This window comes from Schistocerca nitens, unplaced genomic scaffold, assembly GCF_023898315.1.
Source record: "Schistocerca nitens isolate TAMUIC-IGC-003100 unplaced genomic scaffold, iqSchNite1.1 HiC_scaffold_270, whole genome shotgun sequence".
Classification (NCBI taxonomy): Eukaryota; Metazoa; Arthropoda; class Insecta; order Orthoptera; family Acrididae; genus Schistocerca; species Schistocerca nitens.
The window spans coordinates 1-13,170 of NW_026045810.1; the positions used below are offsets into that span (position 1 = coordinate 1).

The window sequence follows — 13,170 nt, forward strand, 5'->3', positions numbered from 1 at the left end:
TAGCGCTTCCCGACAAGTCGGGTTCGGATCCTCTGTCAACTTCCACGCAGGGTGATGATGTTTTGGTCATCACACTCGCCAGCTGAAATCGGCGCTGCCTTTTCGTGGTAGTAAAAGCGTTGTGGCCCGTGGGGGGATCGAACCCACGACCTTCGCGTTATTAGCACGACGCTCTAACCAACTGAGCTAACGGGCCTCGACAGTTGCACTCGCTCAGCCCTACGCTGCAAACGTATGGCATGAAGCCGTACACCATTTCTATGGTCGTCGGATGTCTGCTTCCCTCGTCTATACTCTGCTGACGGTCACGAAACAGTAGATATATTGCGAGCAGGACGGGAAACGGCAGCTCGGACAGCTCAAACTTGTCACGATTCGTGTGGAAAAAGTTCCGTTCCGGTACCGGGAATCGAACCCGGGCCTCCTGGGTGAAAGCCAGGTATCCTAGCCACTAGACCACACCGGATGCGGGCGTTCCTGCGGCGGATCGGACGGTCGCTTGTAGCATTTCGTGTCGTGTCCCGCGTCGGCGCCCTTCTCTCTTTGCGAGCGTCTTTGCGCATACTGACTGGCAAGGCGCGCACCTCAAACGTCTCAGAGCAATGTTTTTGGCTTCATGCTGTGCTAGGAGAAGAGGAAAAGGGAAGCTGTAAGTAGCAATAACAGGGAGTAAACATTTTCCCGCTGAAGCGTTGAAAACGTTGTGGATAAAAAACAAGAAATAAGTTGGTGCCCTAGCAACAGCATCACCATCAGTCACAGAAAATTAAATGCCCCGGGTGAGGATCGAACTCACGACCTTAAGATTATGAGACTTACGCGCTGCCTACTGCGCTACCGAGGCACAGGTGAAGCGCTTGTCCTGGAAACTGGCTAAGTACCACACCCAATGTTAGACGTAAAGACACTGTACTTCCTGGATAACGTGTTCTGTTGCTACACGTGCATTGCCAGCCCAGTTGATTGCGGTGTTGCTGCAGCTTTTGCAAACGATAGGCAGCACTCCTTGTCGTTAACGTTCAGTGCCTCGGAGGCACCTGGACACAGCAACTTGTGAGGCCAGGCCGACGCTAGTCTGTAGAACACCATGCGAGCGTCCTAGTGGGGACCCGCGAGTGCTGCGTTCTCGGTTCTTCTCAAGGGAATCCAGCTATACATTCATGTGGATCGTGCATCTCAAGCGCGCAAGCCACACGGCAGCATTATCGTGGGAAAAGCAAAATGATGCATCGGCCGGGAATCGAACCCGGGCCGCCCGCGTGGCAGGCGAGCACTCTGCCACTGAACCACCGATGCTCGGGCCGGTAGTAACTGCACGCTGCTTCCCGAGCAGATGTCTCAAGGGAAAGTGGGACTGCCGTCAAGCGCCGTAGCATTCTGTCGAGAAGATGCTGCAGACGCTGAATCCTGCACTGTACTGCTTAAAAATGCCGCCAGAACGCGGTCCTCTGCGTACTCTTGCGTCGCCGGCGCCGACTCTTGCCAAGGATGCGAAATGTGCGCGGATACGCTGTCCGAACGCGCCTGGATGTGCTCCCCTAGCCTACCTCGAAATGCGCCTGCCAGGTACGATCACCTTCGGCCGCTGCCGACAGGCGGGAAGCCGACACAGCGCGGCGTCGGGGCGCTCGCTTGTGCGGTGGTGGTGTAATGGTCAGCATAGTTGCCTTCCAAGCAGTTGGTCCGGGTTCGATTCCCGGCCACCGCAACAGGCTTTTTAATGTCACGTATGAGTACTTTCGCCACGCGCCCTTAACTTAATGTTTTTTCCCCCTCTTACTCGCTGCAGACCAGCCTATAGTGTGTCTCGACTGTCTCGACTTGTCTCGACTTTGCTCAGCTGACGCGAGAGCTGACGCTCTCCAATCGGCCTATATCAAAACGACAAGCACGAGAAACGACTGAGAGAGGTAAGGAGAGGCGAGGCGATGTACACACAGCACGCCCGTTCATTTCACGGTGGCGTCTCCCTGACCGAATCGGGCTGTAGCTCCGAAAACAAAGGAGAAAGAAAAATAGGAAGTAAAACTGCCAACAGTACCCTGTGTCCCCATGCGCTCTCCCGCCCAAGTACCGACAAGGGCCAAAGTTGTTACGCATCGGCAATCGGACATTTCCTTTCATCTTCTCTTTATCGGTTGAGAACCAGTGTATTCAACATATTATGGCCATTGCCGAGTGAATGCTGTAGCGCTTCCCGACAAGTCGGGTTCGGATCCTCTGTCAACTTCCACGCAGGGTGATGATGTTTTGGTCATCACACTCGCCAGCTGAAATCGGCGCTGCCTTTTCGTGGTAGTAAAAGCGTTGTGGCCCGTGGGGGGATCGAACCCACGACCTTCGCGTTATTAGCACGACGCTCTAACCAACTGAGCTAACGGGCCTCGACAGTTGCACTCGCTCAGCCCTACGCTGCAAACGTATGGCATGAAGCCGTACACCATTTCTATGGTCGTCGGATGTCTGCTTCCCTCGTCTATACTCTGCTGACGGTCACGAAACAGTAGATATATTGCGAGCAGGACGGGAAACGGCAGCTCGGACAGCTCAAACTTGTCACGATTCGTGTGGAAAAAGTTCCGTTCCGGTACCGGGAATCGAACCCGGGCCTCCTGGGTGAAAGCCAGGTATCCTAGCCACTAGACCACACCGGATGCGGGCGTTCCTGCGGCGGATCGGACGGTCGCTTGTAGCATTTCGTGTCGTGTCCCGCGTCGGCGCCCTTCTCTTTGCGAGCGTCTTTGCGCATACTGACTGGCAAGGCGCGCACCTCAAACGTCTCAGAGCAATGTTTTTGGCTTCATGCTGTGCTAGGAGAAGAGGAAAAGGGAAGCTGTAAGTAGCAATAACAGGGAGTAAACATTTTCCCGCTGAAGCGTTGAAAACGTTGTGGATAAAAAACAAGAAATAAGTTGGTGCCCTAGCAACAGCATCACCATCAGTCACAGAAAATTAAATGCCCCGGGTGAGGATCGAACTCACGACCTTAAGATTATGAGACTTACGCGCTGCCTACTGCGCTACCGAGGCACAGGTGAAGCGCTTGTCCTGGAAACTGGGTAAGTACCACACCCAATGTTAGACGTAAAGACACTGTACTTCCTGGATAACGTGTTCTGTTGCTACACGTGCATTGCCAGCCCAGTTGATTGCGGTGTTGCTGCAGATTTGCAAACGATAGGCAGCACTCCTTGTCGTTAACGTTCAGTGCCTCGGAGGCACCTGGACACAGCAACTTGCGAGGCCAGGCCGACGCTAGTCTGTAGAACACCATGCGAGCGTCCTAGTGGGGACCCGCGAGTGCTGCGTTCTCGGTTCTTCTCAAGGGAATCCTGCTATACATTCATGTGGATCGTGCATCTCAAGCGCGCAAGCCACACGGCAGCATTATCGTGGGAAAAGCAAAATGATGCATCGGCCGGGAATCGAACCCGGGCCGCCCGCGTGGCAGGCGAGCATTCTACCACTGAACCACCGATGCTCGGGCCGGTAGTAACTGCACGCTGCTTCCCGAGCAGATGTCTCAAGGGAAAGTGGGACTGCCGTCAAGCGCCGTAGCATTCTGTCGAGAAGATGCTGCAGACGCTGAATCCTGCACTGTACTGCTTAAAAATGCCGCCAGAACGCGGTCCTCTGCGTACTCTTGCGTCGCCGGCGCCGACTCTTGCCAAGGATGCGAAATGTGCGCGGATACGCTGTCCGAACGCGCCTGGATGTGCTCCCCTAGCCTACCTCGAAATGCGCCTGCCAGGTACGATCACCTTCGGCCGCTGCCGACAGGCGGGAAGCCGACACAGCGCGGCGTCGGGGCGCTCGCTTGTGCGGTGGTGGTGTAATGGTCAGCATAGTTGCCTTCCAAGCAGTTGGTCCGGGTTCGATTCCCGGCCACCGCAACAGGCTTTTTAATGTCACGTATGAGTACTTTCGCCACGCGCCCTTAACTTAATGTTTTTTCCCCCTCTTACTCGCTGCAGACCAGCCTATAGTGTGTCTCGACTGTCTCGACTTGTCTCGACTTTGCTCAGCTGACGCGAGAGCTGACGCTCTCCAATCGGCCTATATCAAAACGACAAGCACGAGAAACGACTGAGAGAGGTAAGGAGAGGCGAGGCGATGTACACACAGCACGCCCGTTCATTTCACGGTGGCGTCTCCCTGACCGAATCGGGCTGTAGCTCCGAAAACAAAGGAGAAAGAAAAATAGGAAGTAAAACTGCCAACAGTACCCTGTGTCCCCATGCGCTCTCCCGCCCAAGTACCGACAAGGGCCAAAGTTGTTACGCATCGGCAATCGGACATTTCCTTTCATCTTCTCTTTATCGGTTGAGAACCAGTGTATTCAACATATTATGGCCATTGCCGAGTGAATGCTGTAGCGCTTCCCGACAAGTCGGGTTCGGATCCTCTGTCAACTTCCACGCAGGGTGATGATGTTTTGGTCATCACACTCGCCAGCTGAAATCGGCGCTGCCTTTTCGTGGTAGTAAAAGCGTTGTGGCCCGTGGGGGGATCGAACCCACGACCTTCGCGTTATTAGCACGACGCTCTAACCAACTGAGCTAACGGGCCTCGACAGTTGCGCTCGCTCAGCCCTACGCTGCAAACGTATGGCATGAAGCCGTACACCATTTCTATGGTCGTCGGATGTCTGCTTCCCTCGTCTATACTCTGCTGACGGTCACGAAACAGTAGATATATTGCGAGCAGGACGGGAAACGGCAGCTCGGACAGCTCAAACTTGTCACGATTCGTGTGGAAAAAGTTCCGTTCCGGTACCGGGAATCGAACCCGGGCCTCCTGGGTGAAAGCCAGGTATCCTAGCCACTAGACCACACCGGATGCGGGCGTTCCTGCGGCGGATCGGACGGTCGCTTGTAGCATTTCGTGTCGTGTCCCGCGTCGGCGCCCTTCTCTCTTTGCGAGCGTCTTTGCGCATACTGACTGGCAAGGCGCGCACCTCAAACGTCTCAGAGCAATGTTTTTGGCTTCATGCTGTGCTAGGAGAACAGGAAAAGGGAAGCTGTAAGTAGCAATAACAGGGAGTAAACATTTTCCCGCTGAAGCGTTGAAAACGTTGTGGATAAAAAACAAGAAATAAGTTGGTGCCCTAGCAACAGCATCACCATCAGTCACAGAAAATTAAATGCCCCGGGTGAGGATCGAACTCACGACCTTAAGATTATGAGACTTACGCGCTGCCTACTGCGCTACCGAGGCACAGGTGAAGCGCTTGTCCTGGAAACTGGGTAAGTACCACACCCAATGTTAGACGTAAAGACACTGTACTTCCTGGATAACGTGTTCTGTTGCTACACGTGCATTGCCAGCCCAGTTGATTGCGGTGTTGCTGCAGATTTGCAAACGATAGGCAGCACTCCTTGTCGTTAACGTTCAGTGCCTCGGAGGCACCTGGACACAGCAACTTGCGAGGCCAGGCCGACGCTAGTCTGTAGAACACCATGCGAGCGTCCTAGTGGGGACCCGCGAGTGCTGCGTTCTCGGTTCTTCTCAAGGGAATCCTGCTATACATTCATGTGGATCGTGCATCTCAAGCGCGCAAGCCACACGGCAGCATTATCGTGGGAAAAGCAAAATGATGCATCGGCCGGGAATCGAACCCGGGCCGCCCGCGTGGCAGGCGAGCACTCTGCCACTGAACCACCGATGCTCGGGCCGGTAGTAACTGCACGCTGCTTCCCGAGCAGATGTCTCAAGGGAAAGTGGGACTGCCGTCAAGCGCCGTAGCATTCTGTCGAGAAGATGCTGCAGACGCTGAATCCTGCACTGTACTGCTTAAAAATGCCGCCAGAACGCGGTCCTCTGCGTACTCTTGCGTCGCCGGCGCCGACTCTTGCCAAGGATGCGAAATGTGCGCGGATACGCTGTCCGAACGCGCCTGGATGTGCTCCCCTAGCCTACCTCGAAATGCGCCTGCCAGGTACGATCACCTTCGGCCGCTGCCGACAGGCGGGAAGCCGACACAGCGCGGCGTCGGGGCGCTCGCTTGTGCGGTGGTGGTGTAATGGTCAGCATAGTTGCCTTCCAAGCAGTTGGTCCGGGTTCGATTCCCGGCCACCGCAACAGGCTTTTTAATGTCACGTATGAGTACTTTCGCCACGCGCCCTTAACTTAATGTTTTTTCCCCCTCTTACTCGCTGCAGACCAGCCTATAGTGTGTCTCGACTGTCTCGACTTGTCTCGACTTTGCTCAGCTGACGCGAGAGCTGACGCTCTCCAATCGGCCTATATCAAAACGACAAGCACGAGAAACGACTGAGAGAGGTAAGGAGAGGCGAGGCGATGTACACACAGCACGCCCGTTCATTTCACGGTGGCGTCTCCCTGACCGAATCGGGCTGTAGCTCCGAAAACAAAGGAGAAAGAAAAATAGGAAGTAAAACTGCCAACAGTACCCTGTGTCCCCATGCGCTCTCCCGCCCAAGTACCGACAAGGGCCAAAGTTGTTACGCATCGGCAATCGGACATTTCCTTTCATCTTCTCTTTATCGGTTGAGAACCAGTGTATTCAACATATTATGGCCATTGCCGAGTGAATGCTGTAGCGCTTCCCGACAAGTCGGGTTCGGATCCTCTGTCAACTTCCACGCAGGGTGATGATGTTTTGGTCATCACACTCGCCAGCTGAAATCGGCGCTGCCTTTTCGTGGTAGTAAAAGCGTTGTGGCCCGTGGGGGGATCGAACCCACGACCTTCGCGTTATTAGCACGACGCTCTAACCAACTGAGCTAACGGGCCTCGACAGTTGCGCTCGCTCAGCCCTACGCTGCAAACGTATGGCATGAAGCCGTACACCATTTCTATGGTCGTCGGATGTCTGCTTCCCTCGTCTATACTCTGCTGACGGTCACGAAACAGTAGATATATTGCGAGCAGGACGGGAAACGGCAGCTCGGACAGCTCAAACTTGTCACGATTCGTGTGGAAAAAGTTCCGTTCCGGTACCGGGAATCGAACCCGGGCCTCCTGGGTGAAAGCCAGGTATCCTAGCCACTAGACCACACCGGATGTGGGCGTTCCTGACGCGGATCGGACGGTCGCTTGTAGCATTTCGTGTCGTGTCCCGCGTCGGCGCCCTTCTCTCTTTGCGAGCGTCTTTGCGCATACTGACTGGCAAGGCGCGCACCTCAAACGTCTCAGAGCAATGTTTTTGGCTTCATGCTGTGCTAGGAGAAGAGGAAAAGGGAAGCTGTAAGTAGCAATAACAGGGAGTAAACATTTTCCCGCTGAAGCGTTGAAAACGTTGTGGATAACAAACAAGAAATAAGTTGGTGCCCTAGCAACAGCATCACCATCAGTCACAGAAAATTAAATGCCCCGGGTGAGGATCGAACTCACGACCTTAAGATTATGAGACTTACGCGCTGCCTACTGCGCTACCGAGGCACAGGTGAAGCGCTTGTCCTGGAAACTGGCTAAGTACCACACCCAATGTTAGACGTAAAGACACTGTACTTCCTGGATAACGTGTTCTGTTGCTACACGTGCATTGCCAGCCCAGTTGATTGCGGTGTTGCTGCAGCTTTTGCAAACGATAGGCAGCACTCCTTGTCGTTAACGTTCAGTGCCTCGGAGGCACCTGGACACAGCAACTTGTGAGGCCAGGCCGACGCTAGTCTGTAGAACACCATGCGAGCGTCCTAGTGGGGACCCGCGAGTGCTGCGTTCTCGGTTCTTCTCAAGGGAATCCAGCTATACATTCATGTGGATCGTGCATCTCAAGCGCGCAAGCCACACGGCAGCATTATCGTGGGAAAAGCAAAATGATGCATCGGCCGGGAATCGAACCCGGGCCGCCCGCGTGGCAGGCGAGCACTCTGCCACTGAACCACCGATGCTCGGGCCGGTAGTAACTGCACGCTGCTTCCCGAGCAGATGTCTCAAGGGAAAGTGGGACTGCCGTCAAGCGCCGTAGCATTCTGTCGAGAAGATGCTGCAGACGCTGAATCCTGCACTGTACTGCTTAAAAATGCCGCCAGAACGCGGTCCTCTGCGTACTCTTGCGTCGCCGGCGCCGACTCTTGCCAAGGATGCGAAATGTGCGCGGATACGCTGTCCGAACGCGCCTGGATGTGCTCCCCTAGCCTACCTCGAAATGCGCCTGCCAGGTACGATCACCTTCGGCCGCTGCCGACAGGCGGGAAGCCGACACAGCGCGGCGTCGGGGCGCTCGCTTGTGCGGTGGTGGTGTAATGGTCAGCATAGTTGCCTTCCAAGCAGTTGGTCCGGGTTCGATTCCCGGCCACCGCAACAGGCTTTTTAATGTCACGTATGAGTACTTTCGCCACGCGCCCTTAACTTAATGTTTTTTCCCCCTCTTACTCGCTGCAGACCAGCCTATAGTGTGTCTCGACTGTCTCGACTTGTCTCGACTTTGCTCAGCTGACGCGAGAGCTGACGCTCTCCAATCGGCCTATATCAAAACGACAAGCACGAGAAACGACTGAGAGAGGTAAGGAGAGGCGAGGCGATGTACACACAGCACGCCCGTTCATTTCACGGTGGCGTCTCCCTGACCGAATCGGGCTGTAGCTCCGAAAACAAAGGAGAAAGAAAAATAGGAAGTAAAACTGCCAACAGTACCCTGTGTCCCCATGCGCTCTCCCGCCCAAGTACCGACAAGGGCCAAAGTTGTTACGCATCGGCAATCGGACATATCCTTTCATCTTCTCTTTATCGGTTGAGAACCAGTGTATTCAACATATTATGGCCATTGCCGAGTGAATGCTGTAGCGCTTCCCGACAAGTCGGGTTCGGATCCTCTGTCAACTTCCACGCAGGGTGATGATGTTTTGGTCATCACACTCGCCAGCTGAAATCGGCGCTGCCTTTTCGTGGTAGTAAAAGCGTTGTGGCCCGTGGGGGGATCGAACCCACGACCTTCGCGTTATTAGCACGACGCTCTAACCAACTGAGCTAACGGGCCTCGACAGTTGCGCTCGCTCAGCCCTACGCTGCAAACGTATGGCATGAAGCCGTACACCATTTCTATGGTCGTCGGATGTCTGCTTCCCTCGTCTATACTCTGCTGACGGTCACGAAACAGTAGATATATTGCGAGCAGGACGGGAAACGGCAGCTCGGACAGCTCAAACTTGTCACGATTCGTGTGGAAAAAGTTCCGTTCCGGTACCGGGAATCGAACCCGGGCCTCCTGGGTGAAAGCCAGGTATCCTAGCCACTAGACCACACCGGATGTGGGCGTTCCTGACGCGGATCGGACGGTCGCTTGTAGCATTTCGTGTCGTGTCCCGCGTCGGCGCCCTTCTCTCTTTGCGAGCGTCTTTGCGCATACTGACTGGCAAGGCGCGCACCTCAAACGTCTCAGAGCAATGTTTTTGGCTTCATGCTGTGCTAGGAGAAGAGGAAAAGGGAAGCTGTAAGTAGCAATAACAGGGAGTAAACATTTTCCCGCTGAAGCGTTGAAAACGTTGTGGATAACAAACAAGAAATAAGTTGGTGCCCTAGCAACAGCATCACCATCAGTCACAGAAAATTAAATGCCCCGGGTGAGGATCGAACTCACGACCTTAAGATTATGAGACTTACGCGCTGCCTACTGCGCTACCGAGGCACAGGTGAAGCGCTTGTCCTGGAAACTGGCTAAGTACCACACCCAATGTTAGACGTAAAGACACTGTACTTCCTGGATAACGTGTTCTGTTGCTACACGTGCATTGCCAGCCCAGTTGATTGCGGTGTTGCTGCAGCTTTTGCAAACGATAGGCAGCACTCCTTGTCGTTAACGTTCAGTGCCTCGGAGGCACCTGGACACAGCAACTTGTGAGGCCAGGCCGACGCTAGTCTGTAGAACACCATGCGAGCGTCCTAGTGGGGACCCGCGAGTGCTGCGTTCTCGGTTCTTCTCAAGGGAATCCAGCTATACATTCATGTGGATCGTGCATCTCAAGCGCGCAAGCCACACGGCAGCATTATCGTGGGAAAAGCAAAATGATGCATCGGCCGGGAATCGAACCCGGGCCGCCCGCGTGGCAGGCGAGCACTCTGCCACTGAACCACCGATGCTCGGGCCGGTAGTAACTGCACGCTGCTTCCCGAGCAGATGTCTCAAGGGAAAGTGGGACTGCCGTCAAGCGCCGTAGCATTCTGTCGAGAAGATGCTGCAGACGCTGAATCCTGCACTGTACTGCTTAAAAATGCCGCCAGAACGCGGTCCTCTGCGTACTCTTGCGTCGCCGGCGCCGACTCTTGCCAAGGATGCGAAATGTGCGCGGATACGCTGTCCGAACGCGCCTGGATGTGCTCCCCTAGCCTACCTCGAAATGCGCCTGCCAGGTACGATCACCTTCGGCCGCTGCCGACAGGCGGGAAGCCGACACAGCGCGGCGTCGGGGCGCTCGCTTGTGCGGTGGTGGTGTAATGGTCAGCATAGTTGCCTTCCAAGCAGTTGGTCCGGGTTCGATTCCCGGCCACCGCAACAGGCTTTTTAATGTCACGTATGAGTACTTTCGCCACGCGCCCTTAACTTAATGTTTTTTCCCCCTCTTACTCGCTGCAGACCAGCCTATAGTGTGTCTCGACTGTCTCGACTTGTCTCGACTTTGCTCAGCTGACGCGAGAGCTGACGCTCTCCAATCGGCCTATATCAAAACGACAAGCACGAGAAACGACTGAGAGAGGTAAGGAGAGGCGAGGCGATGTACACACAGCACGCCCGTTCATTTCACGGTGGCGTCTCCCTGACCGAATCGGGCTGTAGCTCCGAAAACAAAGGAGAAAGAAAAATAGGAAGTAAAACTGCCAACAGTACCCTGTGTCCCCATGCGCTCTCCCGCCCAAGTACCGACAAGGGCCAAAGTTGTTACGCATCGGCAATCGGACATTTCCTTTCATCTTCTCTTTATCGGTTGAGAACCAGTGTATTCAACATATTATGGCCATTGCCGAGTGAATGCTGTAGCGCTTCCCGACAAGTCGGGTTCGGATCCTCTGTCAACTTCCACGCAGGGTGATGATGTTTTGGTCATCACACTCGCCAGCTGAAATCGGCGCTGCCTTTTCGTGGTAGTAAAAGCGTTGTGGCCCGTGGGGGGATCGAACCCACGACCTTCGCGTTATTAGCACGACGCTCTAACCAACTGAGCTAACGGGCCTCGACAGTTGCACTCGCTCAGCCCTACGCTGCAAACGTATGGCATGAAGCCGTACACCATTTCTATGGTCGTCGGATGTCTGCTTCCCTCGTCTATACTCTGCTGACGGTCACGAAACAGTAGATATATTGCGAGCAGGACGGGAAACGGCAGCTCGGACAGCTCAAACTTGTCACGATTCGTGTGGAAAAAGTTCCGTTCCGGTACCGGGAATCGAACCCGGGCCTCCTGGGTGAAAGCCAGGTATCCTAGCCACTAGACCACACCGGATGCGGGCGTTCCTGCGGCGGATCGGACGGTCGCTTGTAGCATTTCGTGTCGTGTCCCGCGTCGGCGCCCTTCTCTCTTTGCGAGCGTCTTTGCGCATACTGACTGGCAAGGCGCGCACCTCAAACGTCTCAGAGCAATGTTTTTGGCTTCATGCTGTGCTAGGAGAAGAGGAAAAGGGAAGCTGTAAGTAGCAATAACAGGGAGTAAACATTTTCCCGCTGAAGCGTTGAAAACGTTGTGGATAACAAACAAGAAATAAGTTGGTGCCCTAGCAACAGCATCACCATCAGTCACAGAAAATTAAATGCCCCGGGTGAGGATCGAACTCACGACCTTAAGATTATGAGACTTACGCGCTGCCTACTGCGCTACCGAGGCACAGGTGAAGCGCTTGTCCTGGAAACTGGGTAAGTACCACACCCAATGTTAGACGTAAAGACACTGTACTTCCTGGATAACGTGTTCTGTTGCTACACGTGCATTGCCAGCCCAGTTGATTGCGGTGTTGCTGCAGATTTGCAAACGATAGGCAGCACTCCTTGTCGTTAACGTTCAGTGCCTCGGAGGCACCTGGACACAGCAACTTGCGAGGCCAGGCCGACGCTAGTCTGTAGAACACCATGCGAGCGTCCTAGTGGGGACCCGCGAGTGCTGCGTTCTCGGTTCTTCTCAAGGGAATCCTGCTATACATTCATGTGGATCGTGCATCTCAAGCGCGCAAGCCACACGGCAGCATTATCGTGGGAAAAGCAAAATGATGCATCGGCCGGGAATCGAACCCGGGCCGCCCGCGTGGCAGGCGAGCATTCTACCACTGAACCACCGATGCTCGGGCCGGTAGTAACTGCACGCTGCTTCCCGAGCAGATGTCTCAAGGGAAAGTGGGACTGCCGTCAAGCGCCGTAGCATTCTGTCGAGAAGATGCTGCAGACGCTGAATCCTGCACTGTACTGCTTAAAAATGCCGCCAGAACGCGGTCCTCTGCGTACTCTTGCGTCGCCGGCGCCGACTCTTGCCAAGGATGCGAAATGTGCGCGGATACGCTGTCCGAACGCGCCTGGATGTGCTCCCCTAGCCTACCTCGAAATGCGCCTGCCAGGTACGATCACCTTCGGCCGCTGCCGACAGGCGGGAAGCCGACACAGCGCGGCGTCGGGGCGCTCGCTTGTGCGGTGGTGGTGTAATGGTCAGCATAGTTGCCTTCCAAGCAGTTGGTCCGGGTTCGATTCCCGGCCACCGCAACAGGCTTTTTAATGTCACGTATGAGTACTTTCGCCACGCGCCCTTAACTTAATGTTTTTTCCCCCTCTTACTCGCTGCAGACCAGCCTATAGTGTGTCTCGACTGTCTCGACTTGTCTCGACTTTGCTCAGCTGACGCGAGAGCTGACGCTCTCCAATCGGCCTATATCAAAACGACAAGCACGAGAAACGACTGAGAGAGGTAAGGAGAGGCGGGGCGATGTACACACAGCACGCCCGTTCATTTCACGGTGGCGTCTCCCTGACCGAACCGGGCTGTAGCTCCGAAAACAAAGGAGAAAGAAAAATAGGAAGTAAAACTGCCAACAGTACCCTGTGTCCCCATGCGCTCTCCCGCCCAAGTACCGACAAGGGCCAAAGTTGTTACGCATCGGCAATCGGACATTTCCTTTCATCTTCTCTTTATCGGTTGAGAACCAGTGTATTCAACGTATTATGGCCATTGCCGAGTGAATGCTGTAGCGCTTCCCGACAAGTCGGGTTCGGATCCTCTGTCAACTTCCACG

At 54.7% G+C, this 13,170-nt stretch overlaps 30 non-coding genes across 30 annotated transcripts; 6 read left to right on the top strand and 24 right to left on the bottom strand.

The window, feature by feature from the left end:
• Nucleotides 1-122: 122 nt before the first annotated feature.
• On the bottom strand, nt 123-196 carry Trnai-aau (transfer RNA isoleucine (anticodon AAU)). The gene has a single exon. It is a non-coding gene; the product is annotated as a tRNA-Ile (tRNA).
• A 198-nt stretch (nt 197-394) lies between these two features.
• Trnae-uuc (transfer RNA glutamic acid (anticodon UUC)) lies at nt 395-466 on the bottom strand. The gene has a single exon. It is a non-coding gene; the product is annotated as a tRNA-Glu (tRNA).
• A 305-nt stretch (nt 467-771) lies between these two features.
• On the bottom strand, nt 772-844 carry Trnam-cau (transfer RNA methionine (anticodon CAU)). Its single transcript has one exon. It is a non-coding gene; the product is annotated as a tRNA-Met (tRNA).
• Nucleotides 845-1,225: 381 nt separating this feature from the next.
• Nucleotides 1,226-1,296, bottom strand: Trnag-gcc (transfer RNA glycine (anticodon GCC)). Its single transcript has one exon. It is a non-coding gene; the product is annotated as a tRNA-Gly (tRNA).
• A 340-nt stretch (nt 1,297-1,636) lies between these two features.
• Nucleotides 1,637-1,708, top strand: Trnag-ucc (transfer RNA glycine (anticodon UCC)). Its single transcript has one exon. It is a non-coding gene; the product is annotated as a tRNA-Gly (tRNA).
• A 602-nt stretch (nt 1,709-2,310) lies between these two features.
• On the bottom strand, nt 2,311-2,384 carry Trnai-aau (transfer RNA isoleucine (anticodon AAU)). The gene has a single exon. It is a non-coding gene; the product is annotated as a tRNA-Ile (tRNA).
• Nucleotides 2,385-2,582: 198 nt separating this feature from the next.
• Nucleotides 2,583-2,654, bottom strand: Trnae-uuc (transfer RNA glutamic acid (anticodon UUC)). Its single transcript has one exon. It is a non-coding gene; the product is annotated as a tRNA-Glu (tRNA).
• A 303-nt stretch (nt 2,655-2,957) lies between these two features.
• Trnam-cau (transfer RNA methionine (anticodon CAU)) lies at nt 2,958-3,030 on the bottom strand. Its single transcript has one exon. It is a non-coding gene; the product is annotated as a tRNA-Met (tRNA).
• Nucleotides 3,031-3,410: 380 nt separating this feature from the next.
• Nucleotides 3,411-3,481, bottom strand: Trnag-gcc (transfer RNA glycine (anticodon GCC)). The gene has a single exon. It is a non-coding gene; the product is annotated as a tRNA-Gly (tRNA).
• A 340-nt stretch (nt 3,482-3,821) lies between these two features.
• Trnag-ucc (transfer RNA glycine (anticodon UCC)) lies at nt 3,822-3,893 on the top strand. Its single transcript has one exon. It is a non-coding gene; the product is annotated as a tRNA-Gly (tRNA).
• Nucleotides 3,894-4,495: 602 nt separating this feature from the next.
• Nucleotides 4,496-4,569, bottom strand: Trnai-aau (transfer RNA isoleucine (anticodon AAU)). Its single transcript has one exon. It is a non-coding gene; the product is annotated as a tRNA-Ile (tRNA).
• A 198-nt stretch (nt 4,570-4,767) lies between these two features.
• On the bottom strand, nt 4,768-4,839 carry Trnae-uuc (transfer RNA glutamic acid (anticodon UUC)). Its single transcript has one exon. It is a non-coding gene; the product is annotated as a tRNA-Glu (tRNA).
• A 305-nt stretch (nt 4,840-5,144) lies between these two features.
• Nucleotides 5,145-5,217, bottom strand: Trnam-cau (transfer RNA methionine (anticodon CAU)). The gene has a single exon. It is a non-coding gene; the product is annotated as a tRNA-Met (tRNA).
• Nucleotides 5,218-5,597: 380 nt separating this feature from the next.
• Nucleotides 5,598-5,668, bottom strand: Trnag-gcc (transfer RNA glycine (anticodon GCC)). Its single transcript has one exon. It is a non-coding gene; the product is annotated as a tRNA-Gly (tRNA).
• Nucleotides 5,669-6,008: 340 nt separating this feature from the next.
• On the top strand, nt 6,009-6,080 carry Trnag-ucc (transfer RNA glycine (anticodon UCC)). The gene has a single exon. It is a non-coding gene; the product is annotated as a tRNA-Gly (tRNA).
• A 602-nt stretch (nt 6,081-6,682) lies between these two features.
• Nucleotides 6,683-6,756, bottom strand: Trnai-aau (transfer RNA isoleucine (anticodon AAU)). The gene has a single exon. It is a non-coding gene; the product is annotated as a tRNA-Ile (tRNA).
• Nucleotides 6,757-6,954: 198 nt separating this feature from the next.
• On the bottom strand, nt 6,955-7,026 carry Trnae-uuc (transfer RNA glutamic acid (anticodon UUC)). Its single transcript has one exon. It is a non-coding gene; the product is annotated as a tRNA-Glu (tRNA).
• Nucleotides 7,027-7,331: 305 nt separating this feature from the next.
• On the bottom strand, nt 7,332-7,404 carry Trnam-cau (transfer RNA methionine (anticodon CAU)). The gene has a single exon. It is a non-coding gene; the product is annotated as a tRNA-Met (tRNA).
• Nucleotides 7,405-7,785: 381 nt separating this feature from the next.
• On the bottom strand, nt 7,786-7,856 carry Trnag-gcc (transfer RNA glycine (anticodon GCC)). Its single transcript has one exon. It is a non-coding gene; the product is annotated as a tRNA-Gly (tRNA).
• Nucleotides 7,857-8,196: 340 nt separating this feature from the next.
• Nucleotides 8,197-8,268, top strand: Trnag-ucc (transfer RNA glycine (anticodon UCC)). Its single transcript has one exon. It is a non-coding gene; the product is annotated as a tRNA-Gly (tRNA).
• A 602-nt stretch (nt 8,269-8,870) lies between these two features.
• Nucleotides 8,871-8,944, bottom strand: Trnai-aau (transfer RNA isoleucine (anticodon AAU)). Its single transcript has one exon. It is a non-coding gene; the product is annotated as a tRNA-Ile (tRNA).
• A 198-nt stretch (nt 8,945-9,142) lies between these two features.
• Trnae-uuc (transfer RNA glutamic acid (anticodon UUC)) lies at nt 9,143-9,214 on the bottom strand. The gene has a single exon. It is a non-coding gene; the product is annotated as a tRNA-Glu (tRNA).
• Nucleotides 9,215-9,519: 305 nt separating this feature from the next.
• Nucleotides 9,520-9,592, bottom strand: Trnam-cau (transfer RNA methionine (anticodon CAU)). Its single transcript has one exon. It is a non-coding gene; the product is annotated as a tRNA-Met (tRNA).
• A 381-nt stretch (nt 9,593-9,973) lies between these two features.
• Nucleotides 9,974-10,044, bottom strand: Trnag-gcc (transfer RNA glycine (anticodon GCC)). Its single transcript has one exon. It is a non-coding gene; the product is annotated as a tRNA-Gly (tRNA).
• Nucleotides 10,045-10,384: 340 nt separating this feature from the next.
• On the top strand, nt 10,385-10,456 carry Trnag-ucc (transfer RNA glycine (anticodon UCC)). Its single transcript has one exon. It is a non-coding gene; the product is annotated as a tRNA-Gly (tRNA).
• A 602-nt stretch (nt 10,457-11,058) lies between these two features.
• On the bottom strand, nt 11,059-11,132 carry Trnai-aau (transfer RNA isoleucine (anticodon AAU)). The gene has a single exon. It is a non-coding gene; the product is annotated as a tRNA-Ile (tRNA).
• Nucleotides 11,133-11,330: 198 nt separating this feature from the next.
• Trnae-uuc (transfer RNA glutamic acid (anticodon UUC)) lies at nt 11,331-11,402 on the bottom strand. Its single transcript has one exon. It is a non-coding gene; the product is annotated as a tRNA-Glu (tRNA).
• Nucleotides 11,403-11,707: 305 nt separating this feature from the next.
• Nucleotides 11,708-11,780, bottom strand: Trnam-cau (transfer RNA methionine (anticodon CAU)). The gene has a single exon. It is a non-coding gene; the product is annotated as a tRNA-Met (tRNA).
• A 380-nt stretch (nt 11,781-12,160) lies between these two features.
• Trnag-gcc (transfer RNA glycine (anticodon GCC)) lies at nt 12,161-12,231 on the bottom strand. The gene has a single exon. It is a non-coding gene; the product is annotated as a tRNA-Gly (tRNA).
• A 340-nt stretch (nt 12,232-12,571) lies between these two features.
• Trnag-ucc (transfer RNA glycine (anticodon UCC)) lies at nt 12,572-12,643 on the top strand. Its single transcript has one exon. It is a non-coding gene; the product is annotated as a tRNA-Gly (tRNA).
• The last annotated feature ends 527 nt before the right edge of the window (nt 12,644-13,170 follow it).